General features: G+C 40.3%; 1 protein-coding gene across 1 annotated transcript in view; it reads right to left on the bottom strand.

Moving 5' to 3' along the window:
* The window catches only part of cacng8b (calcium channel, voltage-dependent, gamma subunit 8b), a 29,157-nt gene extending 11,600 nt beyond the window's left edge, over window positions 1–17,557 (bottom strand). Inside the window, exon 1 of the mRNA XM_063486845.1 lies at window positions 17,211–17,557. The gene's annotated coding sequence lies outside the window, so the exon portion shown is untranslated. The remainder of the gene's footprint in view (window positions 1–17,210) is intronic.
* Window positions 17,558–20,796: the final 3,239 nt, after the last annotated feature.

The following is a 20,796-nucleotide window of genomic DNA, read 5'->3' as shown; positions in this document are numbered from 1 at the left end:
ATGGGTTGGACCTTCTTTAAGCTGGTGTTAAGGCACCCAGTGTGTGCCAAGAAAATATCCCCCACAACATTATCCCACCGCCACCAGCAGCCTACACCATTAATACCACATTTATCAGTGGGTGGCTGTAGCTCAGGAGGCCAATCGGAAGGTTGGTGTTTCGATCTCTGGCTCCTCTGGTCTCCAGTCTGCATGTCTCAGTATCCTTGGGAAAGATACTGAACCCCAAGTGGCTCTCCCATGTCTTCCACTGAGTATGTTAGATAGAAAGCACTTATGTGTAGAAAACAATACTTGTATGAATGAGTGAATGGGCCATGTTGTATAAAGCACTTTGAGTAGAACAGAAGGGCGGTGTACAAGAACCACTTAATTTACTATTTATACTTTCACACTTCTAATGTCAAATTCTCACCTTACCTTCTGAATTATGCAGCAATGTTTTTCTGATCTTCTACTGTCTAATTTTGATGAGCCTGTGGGATTTGTAGCCTCAGTTTCATGTTCTTAGCTGACATGAATGGCACTTGGTGTGGTCTTCAGCTGTTGTAGCACATTTACTTGAAGGTTTGACATGTTGTGTTATCAGAAATGCTCTTCTGTATACCGTGCTTGTAACAAGTGGAAGGTAACAGTTTGAACTTTGGCTGCCTTCCTATTATCCTGAAGGAGTCTGGCCATTCTATTCTGACCTCTAACATCAACAAGGCATTTCCCCCAGAGAACTGCTGCACACTGGATATGTTGTGTTTTTCCATTCTCTGTAAAGCACAGAAATGGTTGTGTGGGGAAATCACAGCAGATCATTTGTTTCTAAATTTCTCAGACCAGCCTATCTGACACCAACAACCATACTTTAGTAAAGTCACTTAGATCACCTGGATTCCCCATTCTGATGCTTGGTTTGAACTTCAGCAGATCATCTTGAATGTGTCTAGATGCTCACTGAGTTGGTATGTGATTAGCTGATAGTTGTATTAACAAGCAACTCAACAGATGAACTTAACAAAGTAGCTGGTGTACGTCAGGCTTGGAATAGTTATGCAGTCGTTGTTAGTTTTATTTATTTCATTGTTGGGTTTTAAAGATTATAGCAGGATTGCTGGTAGTAAGAAAATTATCAGATACTTCAAGTGGGCAATTATTCTTAGCACTAATACTAGTGGCATGAAAGTAATAAATGGAAGTAGCTGTAATGTAAAGTATAGTACAAAAAATAGCTGATTACCCCTTAGTGGCATATACAAGCAATGACATTTTTTTCAGCTCACCTGTTTAAATTTTATTCAGGCTTAAAGTTTATTTATTAGCAGTGGCTGCCTTAACTAGCCAATGCTAACTGCTAGGTTTCTGCTGGGATTCACCACTTTGTTTTTAATTCACTGAGCTTGACCTCTTTACAGTTTGGCCTTTTATATATTTAATTGTACTAACGGACCTCCCAAAAATTCTGTGCATCCCCTTTGGTGAGTGAATGTCTCATGTTTATATATTACACATCACAGTTAGCAGTAGGGTTGCCAACCGTCCCTTAAAAAACGGAATCGTCCCGTATTTAGAAACAAAAGTACACGTCCCGTATTGAGCTAATAAGGGACGCACTTTGTCCCGTAATACAGTGAGAATCAAAAGTAGTCTATAAATGTTAATGGAATTAACGCTTTGTTTGAAAACATAATTCCCAGCCCCTCTCCTGCTTTGTGACCAATGAGCTGACACTTATGACAATTCGAGTATGACAATTCAGATTACCGCTTATCTCATTGGTCGAGGAAAGGTCGCTTGCGGAGAAAATACCGGAAGACAACAGATGACCACAACAAGAAGCATGGCCAACAGGGAAACAAACTGGGCAAACACTGTGCGATTTATTCAGTCGCATGAGCTCGGATGAGCTTTCCAAAGTTCTACAAGTTGTGCCTCCATCACTTGTGTCCAGATCACACGCTGCACAGCCGTGCTGCTCCGTCTTTTTCACCGATGTTTACGTGTTTGCGCGTGAGCACGTACCCCACGTATACTACACGATGCACGATGAAGGCCAAAATCGGGCCGATCACCAAAACGATCGCACGACTCAAAAATCGGCTCAAAATGGGCCAAAAAATCGCACAGTGTAAGCCCAGCATTAGACCAGTAATGTTTGTTCCAGCAAAGAAAAAAAAGGCTGCAAAAGTACAGGGAGGAATGGGAAAAGGAAAACACCTGGCTGAAAAAGTGCACGACAACACCTATAAAGCGCACTGCACTGTGTGCCGGCGCACTTTTTCCATAGGCATGCTTCTAATGGTGGGCACATGAAGAACATGAGGGGCGTGAAAGCTCGGGGAACCCTTAACCAATTTTTTGTCCACCAGGCCACGGCAGAAGCAGATATGGTATGTAAACACTGGTTTGTTTGTTTTTTAAACCCTCTGGTTAAGGTTAATATGGGCATGAGCAGTGAATATCAGCCCTATGTGGCCAGAAGTGTGATAATGTCATTTATTTTGTGTAATAAACAACTGCAAGGATAGATGATTACAACAAATAGATGACTAATACATAAAAGTAATACATAGATGAATAATGATGATGAGTTATGATGCGTAATCATGGGAACAAGTGGGTTTACAAATGGGAGCAAAAGCTGAAATAATACCTCAACTGAAGCCAGTTGTACTAAATGCACTATATGTACACCGTTACAAGAATGTTTTTCGTTCTATTGTTTTCTATTAATTTATATAATTTTAAGTTAAGCAGGACAGAGTTCTTTTAAAGAAAGATTTACTTATATTCTCAAAAGTTAAGCATGACAGGCTTCTGTTTAAGAAAGAGACCTGTTTTATTGTGTTAATATTGTCATTTTGAGCTAAAAATAAATGGCTAAATGATCATTTGTTTCCCATGTGTTCATATCACAAAGAATATGCATCTACTTAAATCAAATTCAAATCAAATGGTTAAAAAAACAATTTCACACACAAAAAAAAGAGCTACAAAATTCACCACACTGGGAAGGGTGAAGACAACTGGGTCGCCCGGCCCTGGCCACGAGGTGTCCCTTATTTATTTTTCAGGGAGTTGGCAACCCTAGTTAGCAGGTGTATGTGAGATGCACTCAGCTAAGCTCGGGGCGATCGTGGCTCAAGAGTTGGCAGTTCATCTTGTAATCGGAAGGTTGCCGGTTCGAGCTCCGCCTCGGACAGTCTCAGTTGTTGCGTCCTTGGGCAAGACACTTCACCCGTTGCCTACTGGTGGTGGTCAGAGGGCCCGGTGGCGCCAGTGTCCGGCAGCCTCGCCTCTGTCAGTGTGCCCCAGGGTAGCTGTGGCTACAATGTAGCTTGCCATCACCAGTGTATGAATGACTGAATGTAGTGTAAAGCACTTTGGGGTCCTTAGGCACTAAGTAAAGCGCTATACAAATACAGGCCATTTACTTGTTAGCATTCATGGATAAATTAACACTCCAACCTTGGTTATTGAATCTGAAATTAAAAATGGTGAAACAACATTTTATGTACTTGAAATCAGCCCACTGTCACCGTGAGGCATGCTGATGTTAGCATTTAGCTCGACTGCTGCCTAACAGACCTGTGTAGCATTCAGGAATGTAGACGGTTTGTAAATTAATGGAAGTGTATGACATGAATTATGATTTATTTTCCATGCTTAGGGTTATGGCCAAATTAGTTTTTCCATTTTCAGCTCTACGCTCTGTTGTGTGTTTTAACACTGTTAACAGAAAGTGTAATCACAGGAGGGACAGCTTTACAGGCTAAAGAGAGAATGACTCCAGAGCAAGGAAACTGCATCTACTCTGAATAAGAGGAGCAAGAGGGGGAGGCAGGGAGGACCAACCCGACATTGTTACCATAGCAACATTGAATTCCAAAGTCTGGATCAGCATCGAGCGAGGGGGGTGGTGGGGGGAGACAGAGGGAGAAAGGGGCAGAGATGGGAAAGAAAGAGGCAGATATTTCAAGTCACTAACAGCGTGTTGACTCTGAGACCCGGGCACAAGGACGAGCGCACTAAAGCTTTATCAATAGATAAATGTGTGACCACAGCAACACAGATGCTCTGGGTCACACACACACACACACACACACACACACACATGTCTGGTTTGCTATCCTCGTGGGGACATCCCATTGACATAATGCTTTCCCTAGCCCCTTACCCTAACCCTAACCATTAAAAATGAATGCCTAACCCTAACCCTTACCCTAAACCTAACCATAACCTAATTGTAACCCTGACAGTAAAACCGCATTTTGAGTGTGAAAATTGCTTTCAACCCCGAGGGGACCTGGATTTTGGTCCCCACGGTGCAGAAAGTCCCCACCAGGATAGTAAAAGTCAGATTTTGGTCCCCACCAGGATAGTACGAACCCGTACACACACACACACACACACACACACACACACACACACACTCATAAATACACATGAATAAAGACTAAACGGCATCTGTTACCGAAGACACAGGAAGTATTTCCTTTTCTCAGCGTCTTTGTATGATGGGTTTTGAAACAAACACGAGGGTAGGATGAAGCAGCACACATTATTCAGCAAACATTATTTAGCAGACATAATGCAGTGCAGTCAAGTCTGTTAATATTTGATGATGCAATATGGCACCGTGATCAAAATAGGTTACATCCTGTTTGCATTGTGAGGCCCAAAACAGAGCTGCCTCAGAGACAGAAAAAGAGACATGGAAGGAGAAACGGTGTGTGTGTGTGTGTGTGTGTGTGTGTGTGTGTGTGTGTGTGTGTACGGGTTCGTACTATCCTGGTGGGGACCAAAATCTGACTTTTACTATCCTGGTGGGGACTTTCTGCACCGTGGGGACCAAAATCCAGGTCCCCTCGGGGTTGAAAGCAATTTTCACACTCAAAATGCGGTTTTACTGTCAGGGTTACAATTAGGTTATGGTTAGGTTTAGGGTAAGGGTCAGGGTTAGGCATTCATTTTTAATGGTTAGGGTTAGGGTAAGGGGCTAGGGAAAGCATTATGTCAATGGGATGTCCCCACGAGGATAGCAAACCAGACATGTGTGTGTGTGTGTGTGTGTGTGTGTGCGCATTTTCTCTCCAGTGCTTCTGAGGATGGGTCTAGTCCAATCTTATTGAATCCCAGCAATGTTCCCCTCAGCTCCCTTTGGTTAGACAGTTAGCCTTGTATCTCTGCTTTCAGGCATCTTATTATGTAAACTGTCAAATGACACCACCACAGTGTGGCTTATTATTTATACACTGTGGTTGAATTTGTGTAAGCAAACAAGCGAAAGTGATTGTGTGTGTGTGTATGACCTTCCAACCCTATCAACATGCTGCCTCTCCCTGTGGAAAATACATTTCTAGAAGGGATTACAGTATCTCCAAGGCCTAAAAATACAGTATCTAATCTGTGTGTACGTGTGTGTGTGTATAGTCTTTGACTCCATGTAATGAATGACCTTAAGAATAACCTACAAAGTTACTCTCCCGAGTAAAAACTCCCCTGCGTGGGCGGAGATCATAATTGTCATTTAATTATCTGTAATTTCTATTTTCCAGCAATAATTAAGAAAGAGGGGAAAGAAGAGAATGGCAAAGAAGCTAGAGCAAGAGAGCGTGAAAGAACAAGAGGCCATGAAAAAAAATTAAAGAGCTGCACAAAAAATATTAAAGGGGTTCAAGGTCAGATAAGGGAGAAGGCATTGTAACTTTTCTTTAGGCTGACAGGAGTCTTGCTTTTTAAAAGAAGTCTTTATGGTGTAGTTAAAAGGGTATGTGAACATGACATGCTTCTTTTGCAGTTTAAAATGAGTAGACTTTGTACTTTGGGGAAACATATACTGATTTAGGCTAGGTTGTATCGGGTAAAACGATAAAAAAAGAGACTGCAATAACACTGTCTCTACCAAAAACCTCCTCCATGCAGGGATTTTGTTGCTCTATGAAACCCCACTTTGGCATTTTGATAATGAGCCATAATGCTGTAACCATGCAAAGTAGACTTATTATGAGCTATGACACTACAATGCTTTGTGCTCCTGTGGAAACAACAAGTCCGTATTATGTTAACAATCTTTGACAAAAATACATTTAATTTGAAATGTTGCAGAAAAGGACTACTCTACCTACAATCCTAAACTGATACAATCTCTGACTGATGGGAGTTGCTGTTACCGTGGAAATGTTTAAACCCTGCAACATCATGTCACTTATTAATCACAAAACCTCAAAAACCGTCAGAGCGGTGATTGCATTCAGGAGCGAAGCACTGTACCATAACCAGGCTATATTACTTTATGGCCTGATTATTGATAAAAAAAGCCCTACATACTGTTATTATACAACACTATTATTAATCACATTAATCACAAACCCTACGATAATGAAAAGGATTCAATTCAACTGCTATGGAATTAGAGACTTACAGTTATTATTTAAGGAGTAGTTCCTTCACCATTAAAATAATTATGTACGGTCCTTTAAAGTTTCTTTTTTTGCTTTGCTTTTCTTTCTTTTTTTGATCCAAATAATTTTTTTATGGTCACGATACACCTGACAACCAGTATTATCTTTTTTTTAACATTCAATGTCTGGTTAGAAAATACAGAAAAAACACAATGGTACGTTATATTGTAACTTTACAGAGCTTTTTTCAGTGTAAGGAAGGCACAAACAGCAAGTTCACTTGTGGAAATGGAGAACTTATAAAAATGGAATTTCTATTGTCTGTAAAAATACCGGTATAAACTTTTACGTAAAATAAAAGTGTCATATAACAATATAATTAAAATATAGGGATGCCATGCATTTACACGCCCTTGTACACCACACCAGCCTTTCTTTTTAGGCAGAATGATCATTTCTACCTAAAAAGGTAGTAATCATAACCAAGCACTACTTCAACAATTTGAAAGATATTTTCCAATACTTTTTCCCCCCAAACTGTTTGTTAAAGATGGAAACAACAAACTTGTTTCAACACTTGAGGCAAAAACACAATGTCGAGTATAAGCAGGCTATGATGGCATGTGAGAAGAAGATCCTAACAAACCACAGAGTAAATAATTAATCTCTGTAACTCTGGTTAGTTGCACTCCAAATGACAGAAAGAGCAAACAGTGGATGGGAAATATTGATGACATTATATGGTGATGGCCTTAAACAGCTTTACAAACCTTGACCCAAGATGTAACATCCCAGGCTGAAAATATTTTTCTGTTATATTATGTGACAATATTGTGCAGCTCCTGAAGCCTTACAAGGTTAGTTACTGTTAAAGTGTTAAGCAGTTATGTTAACACTTTCACTTCTCCACTGAAAACACTACCTGAGCTCTGTGAACTGGATATATGCTACTGTTTGACTATAACTCTGGTGGTGCTGTTGGAACTTTGTAGCAATAGCTTCACAGTTTGATTTAGGCAGTCTTTCATCAATTGAATATATCTTTTGTTTTGTTTACACTAATACATATTGCTGTATTGCAAACTGCAATCATTAATATATCATGTAATCAGTATTGCTTTTCTATATCATCATAAATATCATTATCATTAGTGATAAATATCGTTATTGCAAATTTCTTGATATAATTTTGAGGCTACAGCATCCACCCCCTAGTGGTCAGTGTTGAGCTCTGCAGAGTCTTTTGTCAGCAGACATTTGCAGCTGACAGTGTTGTTAATCTTGCAACACTGGGGTTGTACTCTTGACTGCTGATTGGCCGATCCATACACTCAATGATCTACTGTGTTACTGACACAAGTGGGACATCAGTTACATGCCAGAGTTAACCAGTTTTTGTAGCAGAAAGAACGGTAACACTTTATAATACAGCCTGCAACCAAAGACATAATTCTTCTGTAATTAAATGGAATCTCCATGTATTTTGTTGTTCCATGTAAATAACATTGTAATAATGTTTAGATGGACAAACTTAAAGGTAGTAAACTAGATTAAGGGGCTCAGTCAGCTTTTTACAGGAAACCAAAAAAAAATTATATTGTAGGTAAATTTCAGTAGTGCATAAGTCATTTTAAGTACTGCATGCGTAACAACACATGCAGGTATTTTGCAGGAAAAGAAATACAAATTGTACTGTAAGCTTAAGTAATTTTAAGAGTGGTAATACATCAAGGCAAGGCAAGGCAAGGCAAGTTTATTTATATAGCACAATTCAACAACAAGGTGATTCAAAGTGCTTTACAGGGACATTAAAAACAAAAACAAATAAAAAGCATGATTAGAATTGATTAAAAAAACAGTAGATAAAATCAGAACAGTAGATAAAATCAGTAGTTAAAATTTAAGTTTAGAAATTTAAGCTTAAAAGTGTGGATTTGGTGCTTTATTCAAATGCAGCTGAGAATAGGTGAGTCTTCAACCTGGATTTAAATAAACTTAGTGTTTCATCAGCATAATTACGATGTGAGATGGGGAAATATTGTGACTTTTCAGTATTATAAAGTGGCTTAACTTCTGGGTATTTTATAAGAAAGGAGACATACATTGTATTTGAAGTAATTTTAAGAACAGCGTAAGTAAAAAAGGACAGCTGCATAACACGAAATTCATCATGCACATAGCTAAATGAATATTAACCTCCTAAGACCTGAACTCTTCCACAGCATGCATTTTTAATTTCTCTTTGATATTTGGGCTGATTGGGACCTGATGAATGTAAAAACAAAGAATTACTAGATTTTTTTTTTTACTTATTTTTTGTTTCTAAGAAAAATGAGAGCCACATATGAATATATTCGTTTAAAATTTCGATAGAACAGTAGCAGTATAATGTCCTCGTAAGTGGATATCAGGCCTTTGTAGAGCAAAATTGAGTATTTTGGTCTAAATAACCCAAAATGTGATGTCCTCATATGTGGATGCCAGGTCCTAGGAGGTTAAATAATGATGTAAAAAAAATAAAGACGTAAAAGGCAAAGTTAAGTCACTCCATAATATGGTGTACTCCCGACGTAGGATGGGAAAATAATATTTATTTGACTTGTTACCCCCTTATTCTTGTGTAATGCCTTTATATGTTCATGTAAATATAATTACAATGTAATTCTTAATAAAATCCATTGAACTCCCATTTTATTGCAGGAGAATTAGACCCGTAGTAACGAGCCGTATTGCAAAGTGTTAGCGAAAGAATACACCATCTGCAACAAACTGGGCATCTTTACTACTTTGAACTTGCCCAGCCTAAAAGAGATTTCTAAGTCTAACTTACTTAACATTTACAAATTGTCCGCATAACTGCATTTCATTAAAAAGAAAAAATCAAAGAGACAACATTGTAATCACAGGGCAACGGGGCAACAACCAACAAAGTATGTACTCTGAAAACCATAGGCTACATTTTCAGTAATAGGATGTTCTGTAAATCAAGAATTAACGTATTTTAATATAGTTTGTCCCATAATTGCTCTTTAGAATACTTGCAGTGGGCAACAGCTGTCTGTCAGCAGCAGCAGCAGTCCACCTACACCAAGCTGGATGTAAAGTATTCTCTCTCATCAAAAAGTAAAATTTATACCACGATAGGAAATGTCAGATGTGTTGTTGCTCTGGATATTTAGAGATACAGATTTGGAATGTAATGAGCACATGTTGGAGTAGTGTATACATCATGTTTACTTCAGGTTTTGTGAATCTAAATTATTAAATGTTATTGGAATAAAATTATAGTGACACATGATATAGATATAGAAGAACCTTGAGGACTATGATGTACCTGTGTGCCAAGTTTGGCTGCTCAACTTCTGACTTGGTAGAAGTTTGCAGACAGACAGGCAGGCAGAAGGATTTCGTGTATTTTATTAAGATATGGGCAGGTCTGTTGTTATCATTTCTGTGTAAGATAACAAGGTTAAAATGATTTACGATGCGCCAATGCAAGCTTAATGTCTGTTTATAATTCATTTAAGCCAGGAGGGCTCACAGGTGGAATGCACTCAAGTTTAGGCCACAATGCACTCAAGTGCCTTGTGGCAGATATAGATAGAAAGTCGGTATATTTTTTTGGTTGAAGAGTAGATGACTTCAAACGGCCAAGATTTTCTAACTGCACCCTGAGGAAATAGTGGATAATTAACAGTGGCAGTATTATTTCAATAGTTGCGTCACAGTGATTAGTTCAAACGTTAATGTGGACAAAAGATTTTACACATTTAGGTCTGTTTGCAGGTCCTGTGGGGTACTACTGCATATGTGCAGAAATCTGTACAAATGCCCTCTGTGGCTCCCAAGGGGGCTGCGCAAGATCTGACAAGCGATTTCACTTGACTCAGTGCTGATCTGAGCTGAGGAATACAAAAAAAGGAGGAGGGGGGAGTTTGAATATGAAAGAGGTGAGCTTAGCCAGACCTCTAACTCTCTCCTCACCCCTGCTTGAGGCTAGCAGATCAAAGCAACATTAACCACAACTAACATAGCAGACCTGAATCTCAAATCCACACTGTCAGCGGCCATTGTGTACCGTGCTTAATGCAGGTGCCAGGTTGAAGGATGAAGAATGTGAGAAATAAATAAGATAGTACCTGTAGCTCAATTCTGATCCTTTTTTAAACTGTTGCAAGCCTGACGATGTCATAAGAGTGCACTGCAGCATCACCTTTTTTACATTATGAAATAGTGGGTTCAGAGCTGCTCTTCTCGGCAATAATTTTCACACTGGTCGTAATAGCAAATGATTGCAGGAGTGGTGATAAATTCTGGATAGTACTGGAGTTTGTGTGGATGTAATATACACATTCCCCTTTGCCATAAATCTGAGCATCCCGGACCTAACACCCTCACAGTGATGCCTTCATTGTATGTTGCTAGCTAGAGGCAATTAGCTGTAGCTGGACTTACTGCAGAAACAAAGGCTTTGGAAGCAAGCGGCTGCAGGGACCATCACAGAACCAGGCTCTCACTTGCCTAAAAAAAAAAACTTCAGATATAATCAGATCTACCTGTGTGACTCATTCCCAGCAAGGCAGGCCACCTTGCTTGTATGAAATACAAGCATGCCCAATGTGTTGTGGCGCTAATAATACAGCCATAAATCACACAGGAGATTTGAATTTTGTAGCAGCTGCTCCATTAGCTATTCATTGCATAAATCAGCTACCAAACTGCTTGTTGAATAAATGATGACAGCCGTAATAAGTTTTTCCACACATGTGAAAGGCAGTGGTCCTGCATGGGCAAGTGTGGAAGTTTTCAGTGCAGCATCTACACACACACACACACACACACACAAAAGGGTATCACATGGAAGGAAGAATTATGTCTGGTCTCCAAAGGACCAGAATCGGGACTGTAGTTATTGAAAATGACATAAGCTAACAGTGAGTGCTTGACCAAAAGAAAAAAAAAAAAAACATGCATTAGGCCTACTTATGATGGCAGATCTAAAAATACAAGCCGGGTATTCTATTCTGAGGTCCTGATGGCGGCAGTGAACATTAGGAAAACATGCATAAATATTCAGAGCAGTGACTCTTGGTAGCCGCAGTGATTTTTCCCCTTAATCATGAGAAAGAGCTACACACCTGAGCTCATTGCTGAGCTCCCACATCTGGCAGGCGCACATTTACATCTTTGCACGCTCACATGCAGAAACACAGATGCACAGAAAAAAAGAAAGAAAAATAGGAAGAAATCCACACGCAAACGAACCAAGCACATATGCGGCCTTTAACACCCACAACTGTCAAAATGATGACAACAAATGCATAAAATAGGTCATCTTTAAAAGGTACTTTAAAGTGTAGCTGAACTGCCATTAAGCCCTCGTGAAGAGTCTGCTAAGATCCTCTGACTCCATGTGACCAAGGCTTTGCCTGTCTGAGCAGAAGTGCCTGAGGAGGCAGTGGCAGTAACACCTTGGTTTAAGAGGCTCTCAAAATAAAGTGTCTCTGAATGACTGGATGCTCATGAACCCGTGAATCCATGCTTAAACACATGGACACTTGCAACCATGAACTTTAAATATTCCAGTCTTCACAGATTAAACCGCTTTCTGACAGCAACTCTAACACAAAATTGCCCTTTAAATTTATAGTTATTATACATAAAAGAGTGAGTTATCCTGTTATGTAAGTGCAACAGGGGAGAAACAAATTAACCAGGAAACAAGCTTGCAAATAACTCAAGAAGAAAGCTGCCCTTTGTAAAGACAAAAAAACTGGGGATTATAATTATTTTATTACTGCTCTAATACAGAGTTTAGTCAACAAGACTTCGGGAAACTCAAACAAGTGCCTATCCAGTTTAACCAGGGAGATATCTTCCAGTAATGTGTGATCAGCAGTTAAATTAGGCCTACAACAGATTTTCATTACTGATTCATACGTTATATGACTGTCTCGTTAATTTAATTTTAATTACCATTTGGCTTCAAATGATTAATAAAATGAGAGAATTGAGATGAAATGATTATTGTACTTCATTCTGTTTTTGAATCCCTCTCCCTCTTCACTTTTGCACCTCCCTTAAAGTCTAAATACACAATGTCATGCTGTGGCATATTTAGTTCAGTTCACATTTATTTATTATTTATTTCATTTTTTTCAGTTGATTTATAATTTATGTTCAAAGAAATGCACTTAAATACAAATAAAGTAAAAATAACTAATAGGATTCATCATAAATGAGTAGCTCTAATGTGGTGCCTGTTTTCTTTATGATTTGGTTCATGTTAACAAAATATCAAACTTACCTAAAGCCCAAGCAGGTGATTTAAAGATGTTTTAACTGTCTGACAAACAGGGTATCCAGTGCATCGTGTAAGACAAATGCATGAAACCTTCATTAATGAGAAGGTAAAAAAGAGTCCTCGATCCCACTAAACAGAATATCAACATATGTAGCATAACTAAATATGTAATTAAAGATGCTAAGTTAAACACTTCCCGCATCATCTTCATTATTTCTTAGGTTGATGCAGTGATGTTATGGATGTTTTTTATTTTTGTATAAACTGAACAACAAAGAAAGATTTTAAAAAATGATAAATGTTGTAATTAATAAGCTTTTCGTTGATAGATCTCAGCCAGTTGTTTAAAAATATGATATTCAGATTTTCTTTCAGACATGTGAAACAAAAACTGATTTCCTGAACATTTGTTATGTTTGGTGATTTATTTACTCGTCTACGCTCTGTCCACCTCTGCTTGGATCAGCTGACTGTGTTGGGATTCCAAACACGCCTGTTGCCAGAAAAAGCCACTGATTGTATCTTTACATTTTGCAATTAAAATGGGAAGAGGTGCAGCGATTTAATAAAACACTTGCAAACATAAATGTAAATAAAGCATGTAAGCCAAAAACAGTTTGCACAATTCTAACAAGGTTGAAAGTCAATATTTGATATGACCACCTTTATTTTTCAACTGCCTGAACTCTCTTAAGCAAGCGTTCCTGTCATTTCTTTGAGTAGTCTTCAGAAATAGTTCTCTGGGATTCTTGAAGGACATTCAAAGCACTTCTTCGGATTTTGGCTGCCTTTTGTTCTGTTCTCTGTCAAGATGATCCCAGACTGGTTCACTAATGTTGAGTTTACTACGGATCAGTCCTGGACTAACAATCATGGTTTGGCTCCAAGGGAGACCAATCCATTACTGACAGTGTTCAACTGTGTGTTTTTCTATCCGGGTATGTTTTTAGTGCACTGGCAGTGTGTTTGGGATCATTGTCATACTAAGAAATGAAGCTGTTATCAATTAGATGCTTTCCAGATGGTACTGCATGGTGGATCAAAATCTGATGGTACTTTTCTTCCTTCCCAATTCTATCAATTCTGACAAGATCCCCAACACCAATGACTGAAGTGCAGCCACAAACATGACAGAGTCTCCAGCATGTTTTACACATGGCTGTAGACACTCACTGTTGTACCTTATCCTGACCTCATCTGTACATTTAACATTACCCTTTGCAAACCTTTCAGTTGATTTCGCAATGGTAATGCCAGCTGTATCAAAAAACTAGGAATTCAGGGTAACAACACAAAGTACATTCAAACCCGACTCTTACTGCCTTGTGGCAGCTACACGAGTCACCATCATGAAGTTTTTGCTTTTCCAAGTGTGGTTTTTCCTGCACTTGTGGGTGTCATTTTTCTTCAGTGTGTAACGATACATTAGGACGCTTGGTTCCTGTGACATCCCTAGGTTTATGAGAATACGCATAAGCCTATTTAAGAAACTGTTGAGCAAAGTTTTCTCGAGATCTGCATACCAGATAATTTCTGGATCGTTTCATAAATAAATAGGGAAAAGAGTTGATGACAAATGTAAATGAGCAAACTCTTGTGGACCTGGAGTCTGCTCTGTTAATCATTCAGCTAATCTCAAACAGATGTTTAGCAGATAGTCATTCATTTATTTACTCATAGGCTTAATAGTAGAGTGATATGTCTGCACCTACTCTGAGTCACATAATCTGTTTCATGTGTGAGCAGCTTCAATATTCTAATATAAACAACCAAGACTCTCACTCACACCTACCACCGTTTTGTAATCTGTTTGTGGGATTTAGTTACAGGTGCTGCAACCTGTATCTCCAGCCTCGTGCTGGCCTATCAGACATGCTAACACGGTTTCTGTCGTGTTTTTATGCTGCATGCTCCTGCACACACAGACAGGTCAGCTAACAGCATATCACTGACACAACACGGTTCGATCACAGGCTCTTACAACCCTGCTCTTAGGCTATACAAGCTTAAGCAAAGCACTTAAAAACACTAAAGCTCTGGGTTAATTGATGCATGGGTCATAGCCACTGAGAACGGAGTCATTTAGAATGCTTTGGATAAAAGCCTCTGCTCACTGGAGTTATAAGCAGTGTTGTGTATTGAATGTAAGCTTTCCCAATACTGCAAGACTTGCTACAAGTGTAAGTTTAGACTCTTTCTTTACATATGCAGGAGTTTCTTTTTACTCATAGGGTAGAGATGAAAAGTTATGCAGTAATGTGACTGAACAGTGATTAGATTTTTAAGGGGCTGTATTTCAAACTGAGGCATTTGTGGCTCTTGTACAGCACCGGGCTTCCTCCTGAGTCCAACACTAAAGAGAGGAATGAACAGTGTGAAATCTCAGACCATCAAGAAAATTGCAGCAAAGGCATTGATCCTCTGAACAACAGCTACATGACAGATGTGATGATCATTGCAGAATTGCTTGTCCTCAAAGGGAGAAAGCGAGATAGAGAGAGAAAGAGACCAACCAGGAGTGAAATTTAAGCGAGACAGGTAAACGAGTGGAAACAGTCAAAAGTTAGAGATCCTTTTCGATTGTTGTGGACCGCTTGAGCATTAGATGATTATAATTTGGCCAGCGTTAAATCACACCTACAGCCTGTTTGGGCTACGCATCAGTATTGACTGCAGTGAGTCACCTTAGAGTGTAAAAAGCAGATCTTAGAGCCAACTCAGGGTTTTTGAAAGTGATCCAAAATCCACAGAGACGATCATCAAGGCCACACGTACATCACACACACACGGCACAGACGGTGTTTAGCACGTGGGAGGCGGAGGAACTGAGGGGGAGTGACAGGGCCAAGAGCACTTAATGAAAGAATCACTGATAGCTGATAAAGAGGTGGGCGGCAAATGGCAGCACCATGATACAAAAATGACACCTTTGATTTCTCATCAGACATAACCGAACCTTTTAGGCCCTTTCGGTGTGCAGTGTGTAACATGAAACTTGCACTTTATGCTGTCATTAAGTCACACAACTGAAGCTATAGCGCAAACAGTAACTGCATGCATTTGCACAGAATTACACGCAGTTAATTAATGATTTGAGGTGTAGTTAAGAAATGAACAATTTTAGGCTCTCATCCATTATCTCATTGCTGATAATATTTAAGAAATGCACAAATATTTCAGTTTAGCTGCCACCCAGTGCCCACATTTGGCATGATCACACAGGAAAAGTTCAACAGTAAACTTGCAACATCAAGTGACAGAAAACAAAACAAAACAAGGGTATAAATGAACAGTGTAAAAGCAGAGAGCTGACGGTCATTTATGCTGGCTTTTTAAAACCAAAGGCTGGTCCCCAAACGGAATAGATGCAGCACTCAGTGAGAAGCTGAGCTTAGTGGGTATAAACTTGTGCTACAGTCATCATCACTGTAGTCGAGCACAACAGCGTATTTCTCATTGAATAATGAAAATTTCTGAGAAAACACTCAGAGCTGCAACCTGCCATGGTCTGCAGGCACAATGAAGACAGGTATAAGTCACTGTGCTGTTTGCTGACAGTGCACAGAAACTCCTGAATACTGCAGTGCACACTCCTACATAATCTCCAATTCAAGACGTTTCAGTCCTCCTTTAGCAATGACATGATGTGAGCTGTGATGAATACTGAATGGCTGATCGCGTGTCAGGTGCCCTTTACCTCTGGATCTGTCGAAGCTGCACAGGTTGTTCAGTGAGAGAAGACTGTGGAAAATAATGGGGAAAAAAATACGCGTCTGATGCAATGATGTGGCCCAGGTTCAACATGGAGCCAAGATGAGATGCTGGCCCTGCACTCCAAAGCGGTGCATAACACACTGATGAGACACATACGAGCTCAGAGCCACGGGGCCGAGAGCGTGCAGAGCTGACTTATAGTGATGCGGACTGCGGTGCATTTGTTAACAGAGTACGCTACACACATCACCCTGCCTGCATAGGCTGCACGGTGGAAAATGGACGCCTAGCATCGAGAGACCAGTACAGAGAAAACTCAGCGGACTGGGACACGAATGACACACCGAGACTCGCATTCGCACACGCTGAAATAACTCTCCATCCTCGGGGAAGCGGCCGATCATGTCAGCGAACGCAGCAGATATTTTAGTCTCCACAGCTGCGGCGTGAATGCAGGCAGAGCTTAAAAACGAGCTATTAAAATGATCATTTGCATAATAGACGTTGCGGTCGCTAATTATAGGCCCGCGCAAAATAGGTGGGAATATTATCATTCAGCATTTAATCAGAGAGAGAGGGAGATGGAGAGGAGTGGTGGAAGTCTGAGAAATATTATTATTCTTTTCTGGAATTACGATATCAACACTGTCAGTAGTGTGTTAAGTTGCAGGCAACGTGAAACAAATCAATGTGCTATGAAAATGAGCCTGGATGAACTGTCATTCATTAAGCTGCAAAGTCAAAACAACAGTGTCTTAATGCAATTATAATCATTTTAAAGAAGCTTACGGCGGTCTTACCTGCAGGCTCTCTCTCTCTCTCTCTCTTTTTTAAATTTCAGAGCTTCGCAGCGCGTTGCACTCCCAGAGAGAGAAGGGGATGGAGGGAACAGGAGAGAGGAGGTGGACGGCGCTAAATAACGGGTCTATCGAGGCAACAAAATAAATAATTAACTCGAAAGGGGTGATTAAAAATCATGAATTTAGGAGCAAAAAGAAAAAAAAAGAGTGAAGTCTCAGGTCCCGGTTAAATTTAAGTCTGAGATGGAAAATGGTTCAGCGTGTGTGTATATATTAAAAAAAAGGCTAGTACAAAACACGTCACTGAACACGGATTTGTCTACAGTGGATGTGGCCGCTGCTTGTGTGTACTCGGGGAGAATGCGTCTCCCCCTCCCCTCCGGTTGGATGAGCGCTCGCCCGCCTGTCTGCTCCTCCATCTATTTCTTCCACACTGCGCGCGGCGCGAGCAACTTGTCGCATCACACTAAAACTCCACGCTAAATGTGAATGAGGTTGGATCATCGACACAAGATGAAATCTCCCACAGTAGCCTATGTTGTGCTACGAGATCACTACGAAGGCATGACCCCCCTCACCCCCCCCCCTCTTATATTGAGGGAATTGGTCTGGATGTGCTTATTGGAGCGTGTGCCACACGCTCATGGCTGCGCCCTCGTAAGTAGCCTATTATGACCAGCTCGTAAGTGCGCGAGTGTTATTGATGTCGATATTTCTTTTTTCCTTTACTGGAGAGCGACTTGATGGAGCGCCAGTGGGACACTTTTCCTCTGTAGTGATGGTGCTGATGATGAGGGCCGCGCTGGTAGTTCTGGGAAATGGAGCACAAGCGCAGCCCTGCAGAGAGAGGGAGAGAGAAGGAGGGGGAGGAGTAAGAGAGAGAGAGAGAGAGAGAGGGGGGGGGGTTATAAGAGGAATCAAACATCCACAGGTTAATATCAGTGTATCAGCAATATCAGCAAAAACGGAAATTCAGCAGTAGCGCTGTAATATTTGTGGTAAAATGATCAAATCATCTGGGGAAATTACACAGCTGGTGTGGGATCTCACTGCTGATGGTATAGATCGGATTATTTCACGCGCAGATCTATAAAAATGAAGCCAGAGCTGCTGACCTCACACAGCATTTAGTGTGCATAAAACAGAGTGAGCGAACAATGACCTTCAATAGCTTTAAAATGGCTTTACTGCCTAGTTCAACCTTTCCCTCCCTCTCTCTCTCTCTCTCTCTCTCTCTCTCTCTCACACACACACACACACACACACACACACACACACATGTGTGTATTTATATCCTTGTGGGGACATCTCATTGACACAATGCTTTCCCTAGCCGCTTACCCTAACCCTAACCATCAAAAATGAATGCCTAACCCTGACCCTGACCCTAAACCTAACCATAACCTAATTGTAACCCTGACACTAAAACCACATTTTGAGTCTCAAAAATGCCTTCAAACTCGTGGGGACCGGGATTTTGGTCCCCACGAGGGCTGATTGTCCCCACAAGTATAGTAAACTACCAATTTTTGGTCCCCATGAAGATGTTAATACCCGTCCACACATACACACACACACACACACACACACACACACACACACACACACACACACACACACACACACACACACACACACACACAGAGGGGAAGAGGCAGAACCTAATACAGACTGACAGGTCTTTCATGCAGTAATGGTGATGGTGAAAAGAGAGATCCACTCAACACACACACACACACACACACACGCACACACACACACACACACACACACGAAACTCTGTATGTATACACACAAACAAAAGGCTAAGGAAAACAGAAGTCAACACACGCTCATGGTGTAAAGTACATTATTGCAGAAAAGTGTCCAAACAAGCACAGGCCACGGTTTAATCTCACTTGTTTGCAGCTGCAGTCGGGCTTCATTCATCAGGAGAGGCGCACGCACACAGGAAACCCTCAGTCCAGATGATCACACAGCAGAGTTTACACATTGTTTTAGTTTTATTGACTGTGGATGTTTGACTTTCTGATGTCAAACCAGGCATGCTGCACCTCATATGGATCTATGCACGTTTAGCATCTTGAACTTCATTTTTAATTAATAATGGTTAATTTCAGTCAGAAATATGTGTGTTAATTTTTTTTTCTAAAGATTGATATGAGTTACGGCTTGGTCATAAACCACAGCGAGGCTGTTACACTGTAAGTATTATTAGTTCACCTACACGATGCCCTCCTTTTTTGTACTTCCTTTGTGACCTTCACCAAAAACTGGCATTTCTGTCTTACTGTGTCACACTTTTAAAAGAGACAGTGTTCAGCACAGACATCCCTGCTTTTGGAGACAGGAATAAGTAACATTTTTTTATATCTCTCACTGTTAATTCTTATCATTTTCTCAAGTCTCACTGTGATAAACACAAGCACACATGCCAGCAAATGCAGCCACATGCACCCATACAACACTCTGATCAATTGTTGCCCTCAGGCTGTGCTGGCGTGCCATGACTGACGAGGGAGTCTGGTTAACACCCAGTGGTTCATTGCAGTACAGCATCCATCCACTTGCAGGTTCCCTCAATCACAGAGAGCAGCCAGAAGCCAGGACACTGTCTAATCACATTACTACAATATTGTAGTAGTAGTAGTGGTAGTAGTGCTATAATATATAAAATAATTAAAATGAAATGGCAACATTTCGAACATCTAACAACAGAGGTGCAAACAGAGCACAATGAACCCATATCAAAAGTTTTATTGATGTACAGCAGAGCAAAGTGAGTGTCAGAGGTCAACTTTTTAAAAGCAGTGACTTTCTGCCTGCATCATATAGCACCAGATTAGACAGCATTAGTATCTTTGAAACACTAAAAAAAGGATTCTTTTGCCCATTTTTTATTTTAGAAAGCTGGTAATGTGGAAGAAGATCAGGCTGTTCCGCAGAAGCAAGCACAGCTACACTCTTTTATATAATCATGAGGCAAACGAATCATGAGGCTAGGGATAGAGATGGAAAAACAAAGAGTTGCAGAGATGAAAGGAGTTTAGGAGTTATAAAAGTATTATTAAATACTTCTGAGAATTAAAAGGGAAAGTTATTTTCAGCTGCTCCAAAGTCATTTAGTGAAGCAGACTTTAACTGACTGGAGAAAAACTTCAACAGCTACTGTTGAGGTGTGCCTGAGCAAGGCACTTGACCCCTTAACTGCAACAGCACAATCAACAAAGACAGCTGCAGGTACACTGGGTGTCATCTCAATTCCAATGTGTGCAAATGCTTAAAGAAAAAACAGGGGAGTGTATAACCCTGCATGTAAGTGAAATATGACATCACAATGATCTCACTTTATACTTGTGAGCTGTGAGCTATAATTTTAATCCCACTCATGCAGTGAAGGACATCAGTGTGTTTCCCTCTCTCCAGCATCACAGTGATCTTTATAATGAGCCCATACACACTATTATAGGGATGTCTCGCTGTGAGAGATGCACCTTAAAACAAACAGCAAATACGTCTGTTATAGAGGAAAAAATTATGTTTCTGATGTGCAGGTTCTTCTTGCCTTGCTCTGGGTTTTGTGATA

The sequence above is a fragment of the Pelmatolapia mariae genome, linkage group LG10_11 (genome assembly GCF_036321145.2).
Source record: "Pelmatolapia mariae isolate MD_Pm_ZW linkage group LG10_11, Pm_UMD_F_2, whole genome shotgun sequence".
Taxonomy (NCBI): domain Eukaryota; kingdom Metazoa; phylum Chordata; class Actinopteri; order Cichliformes; family Cichlidae; genus Pelmatolapia; species Pelmatolapia mariae.
This window is presented reverse-complemented; position numbering and strand designations above follow the sequence as displayed.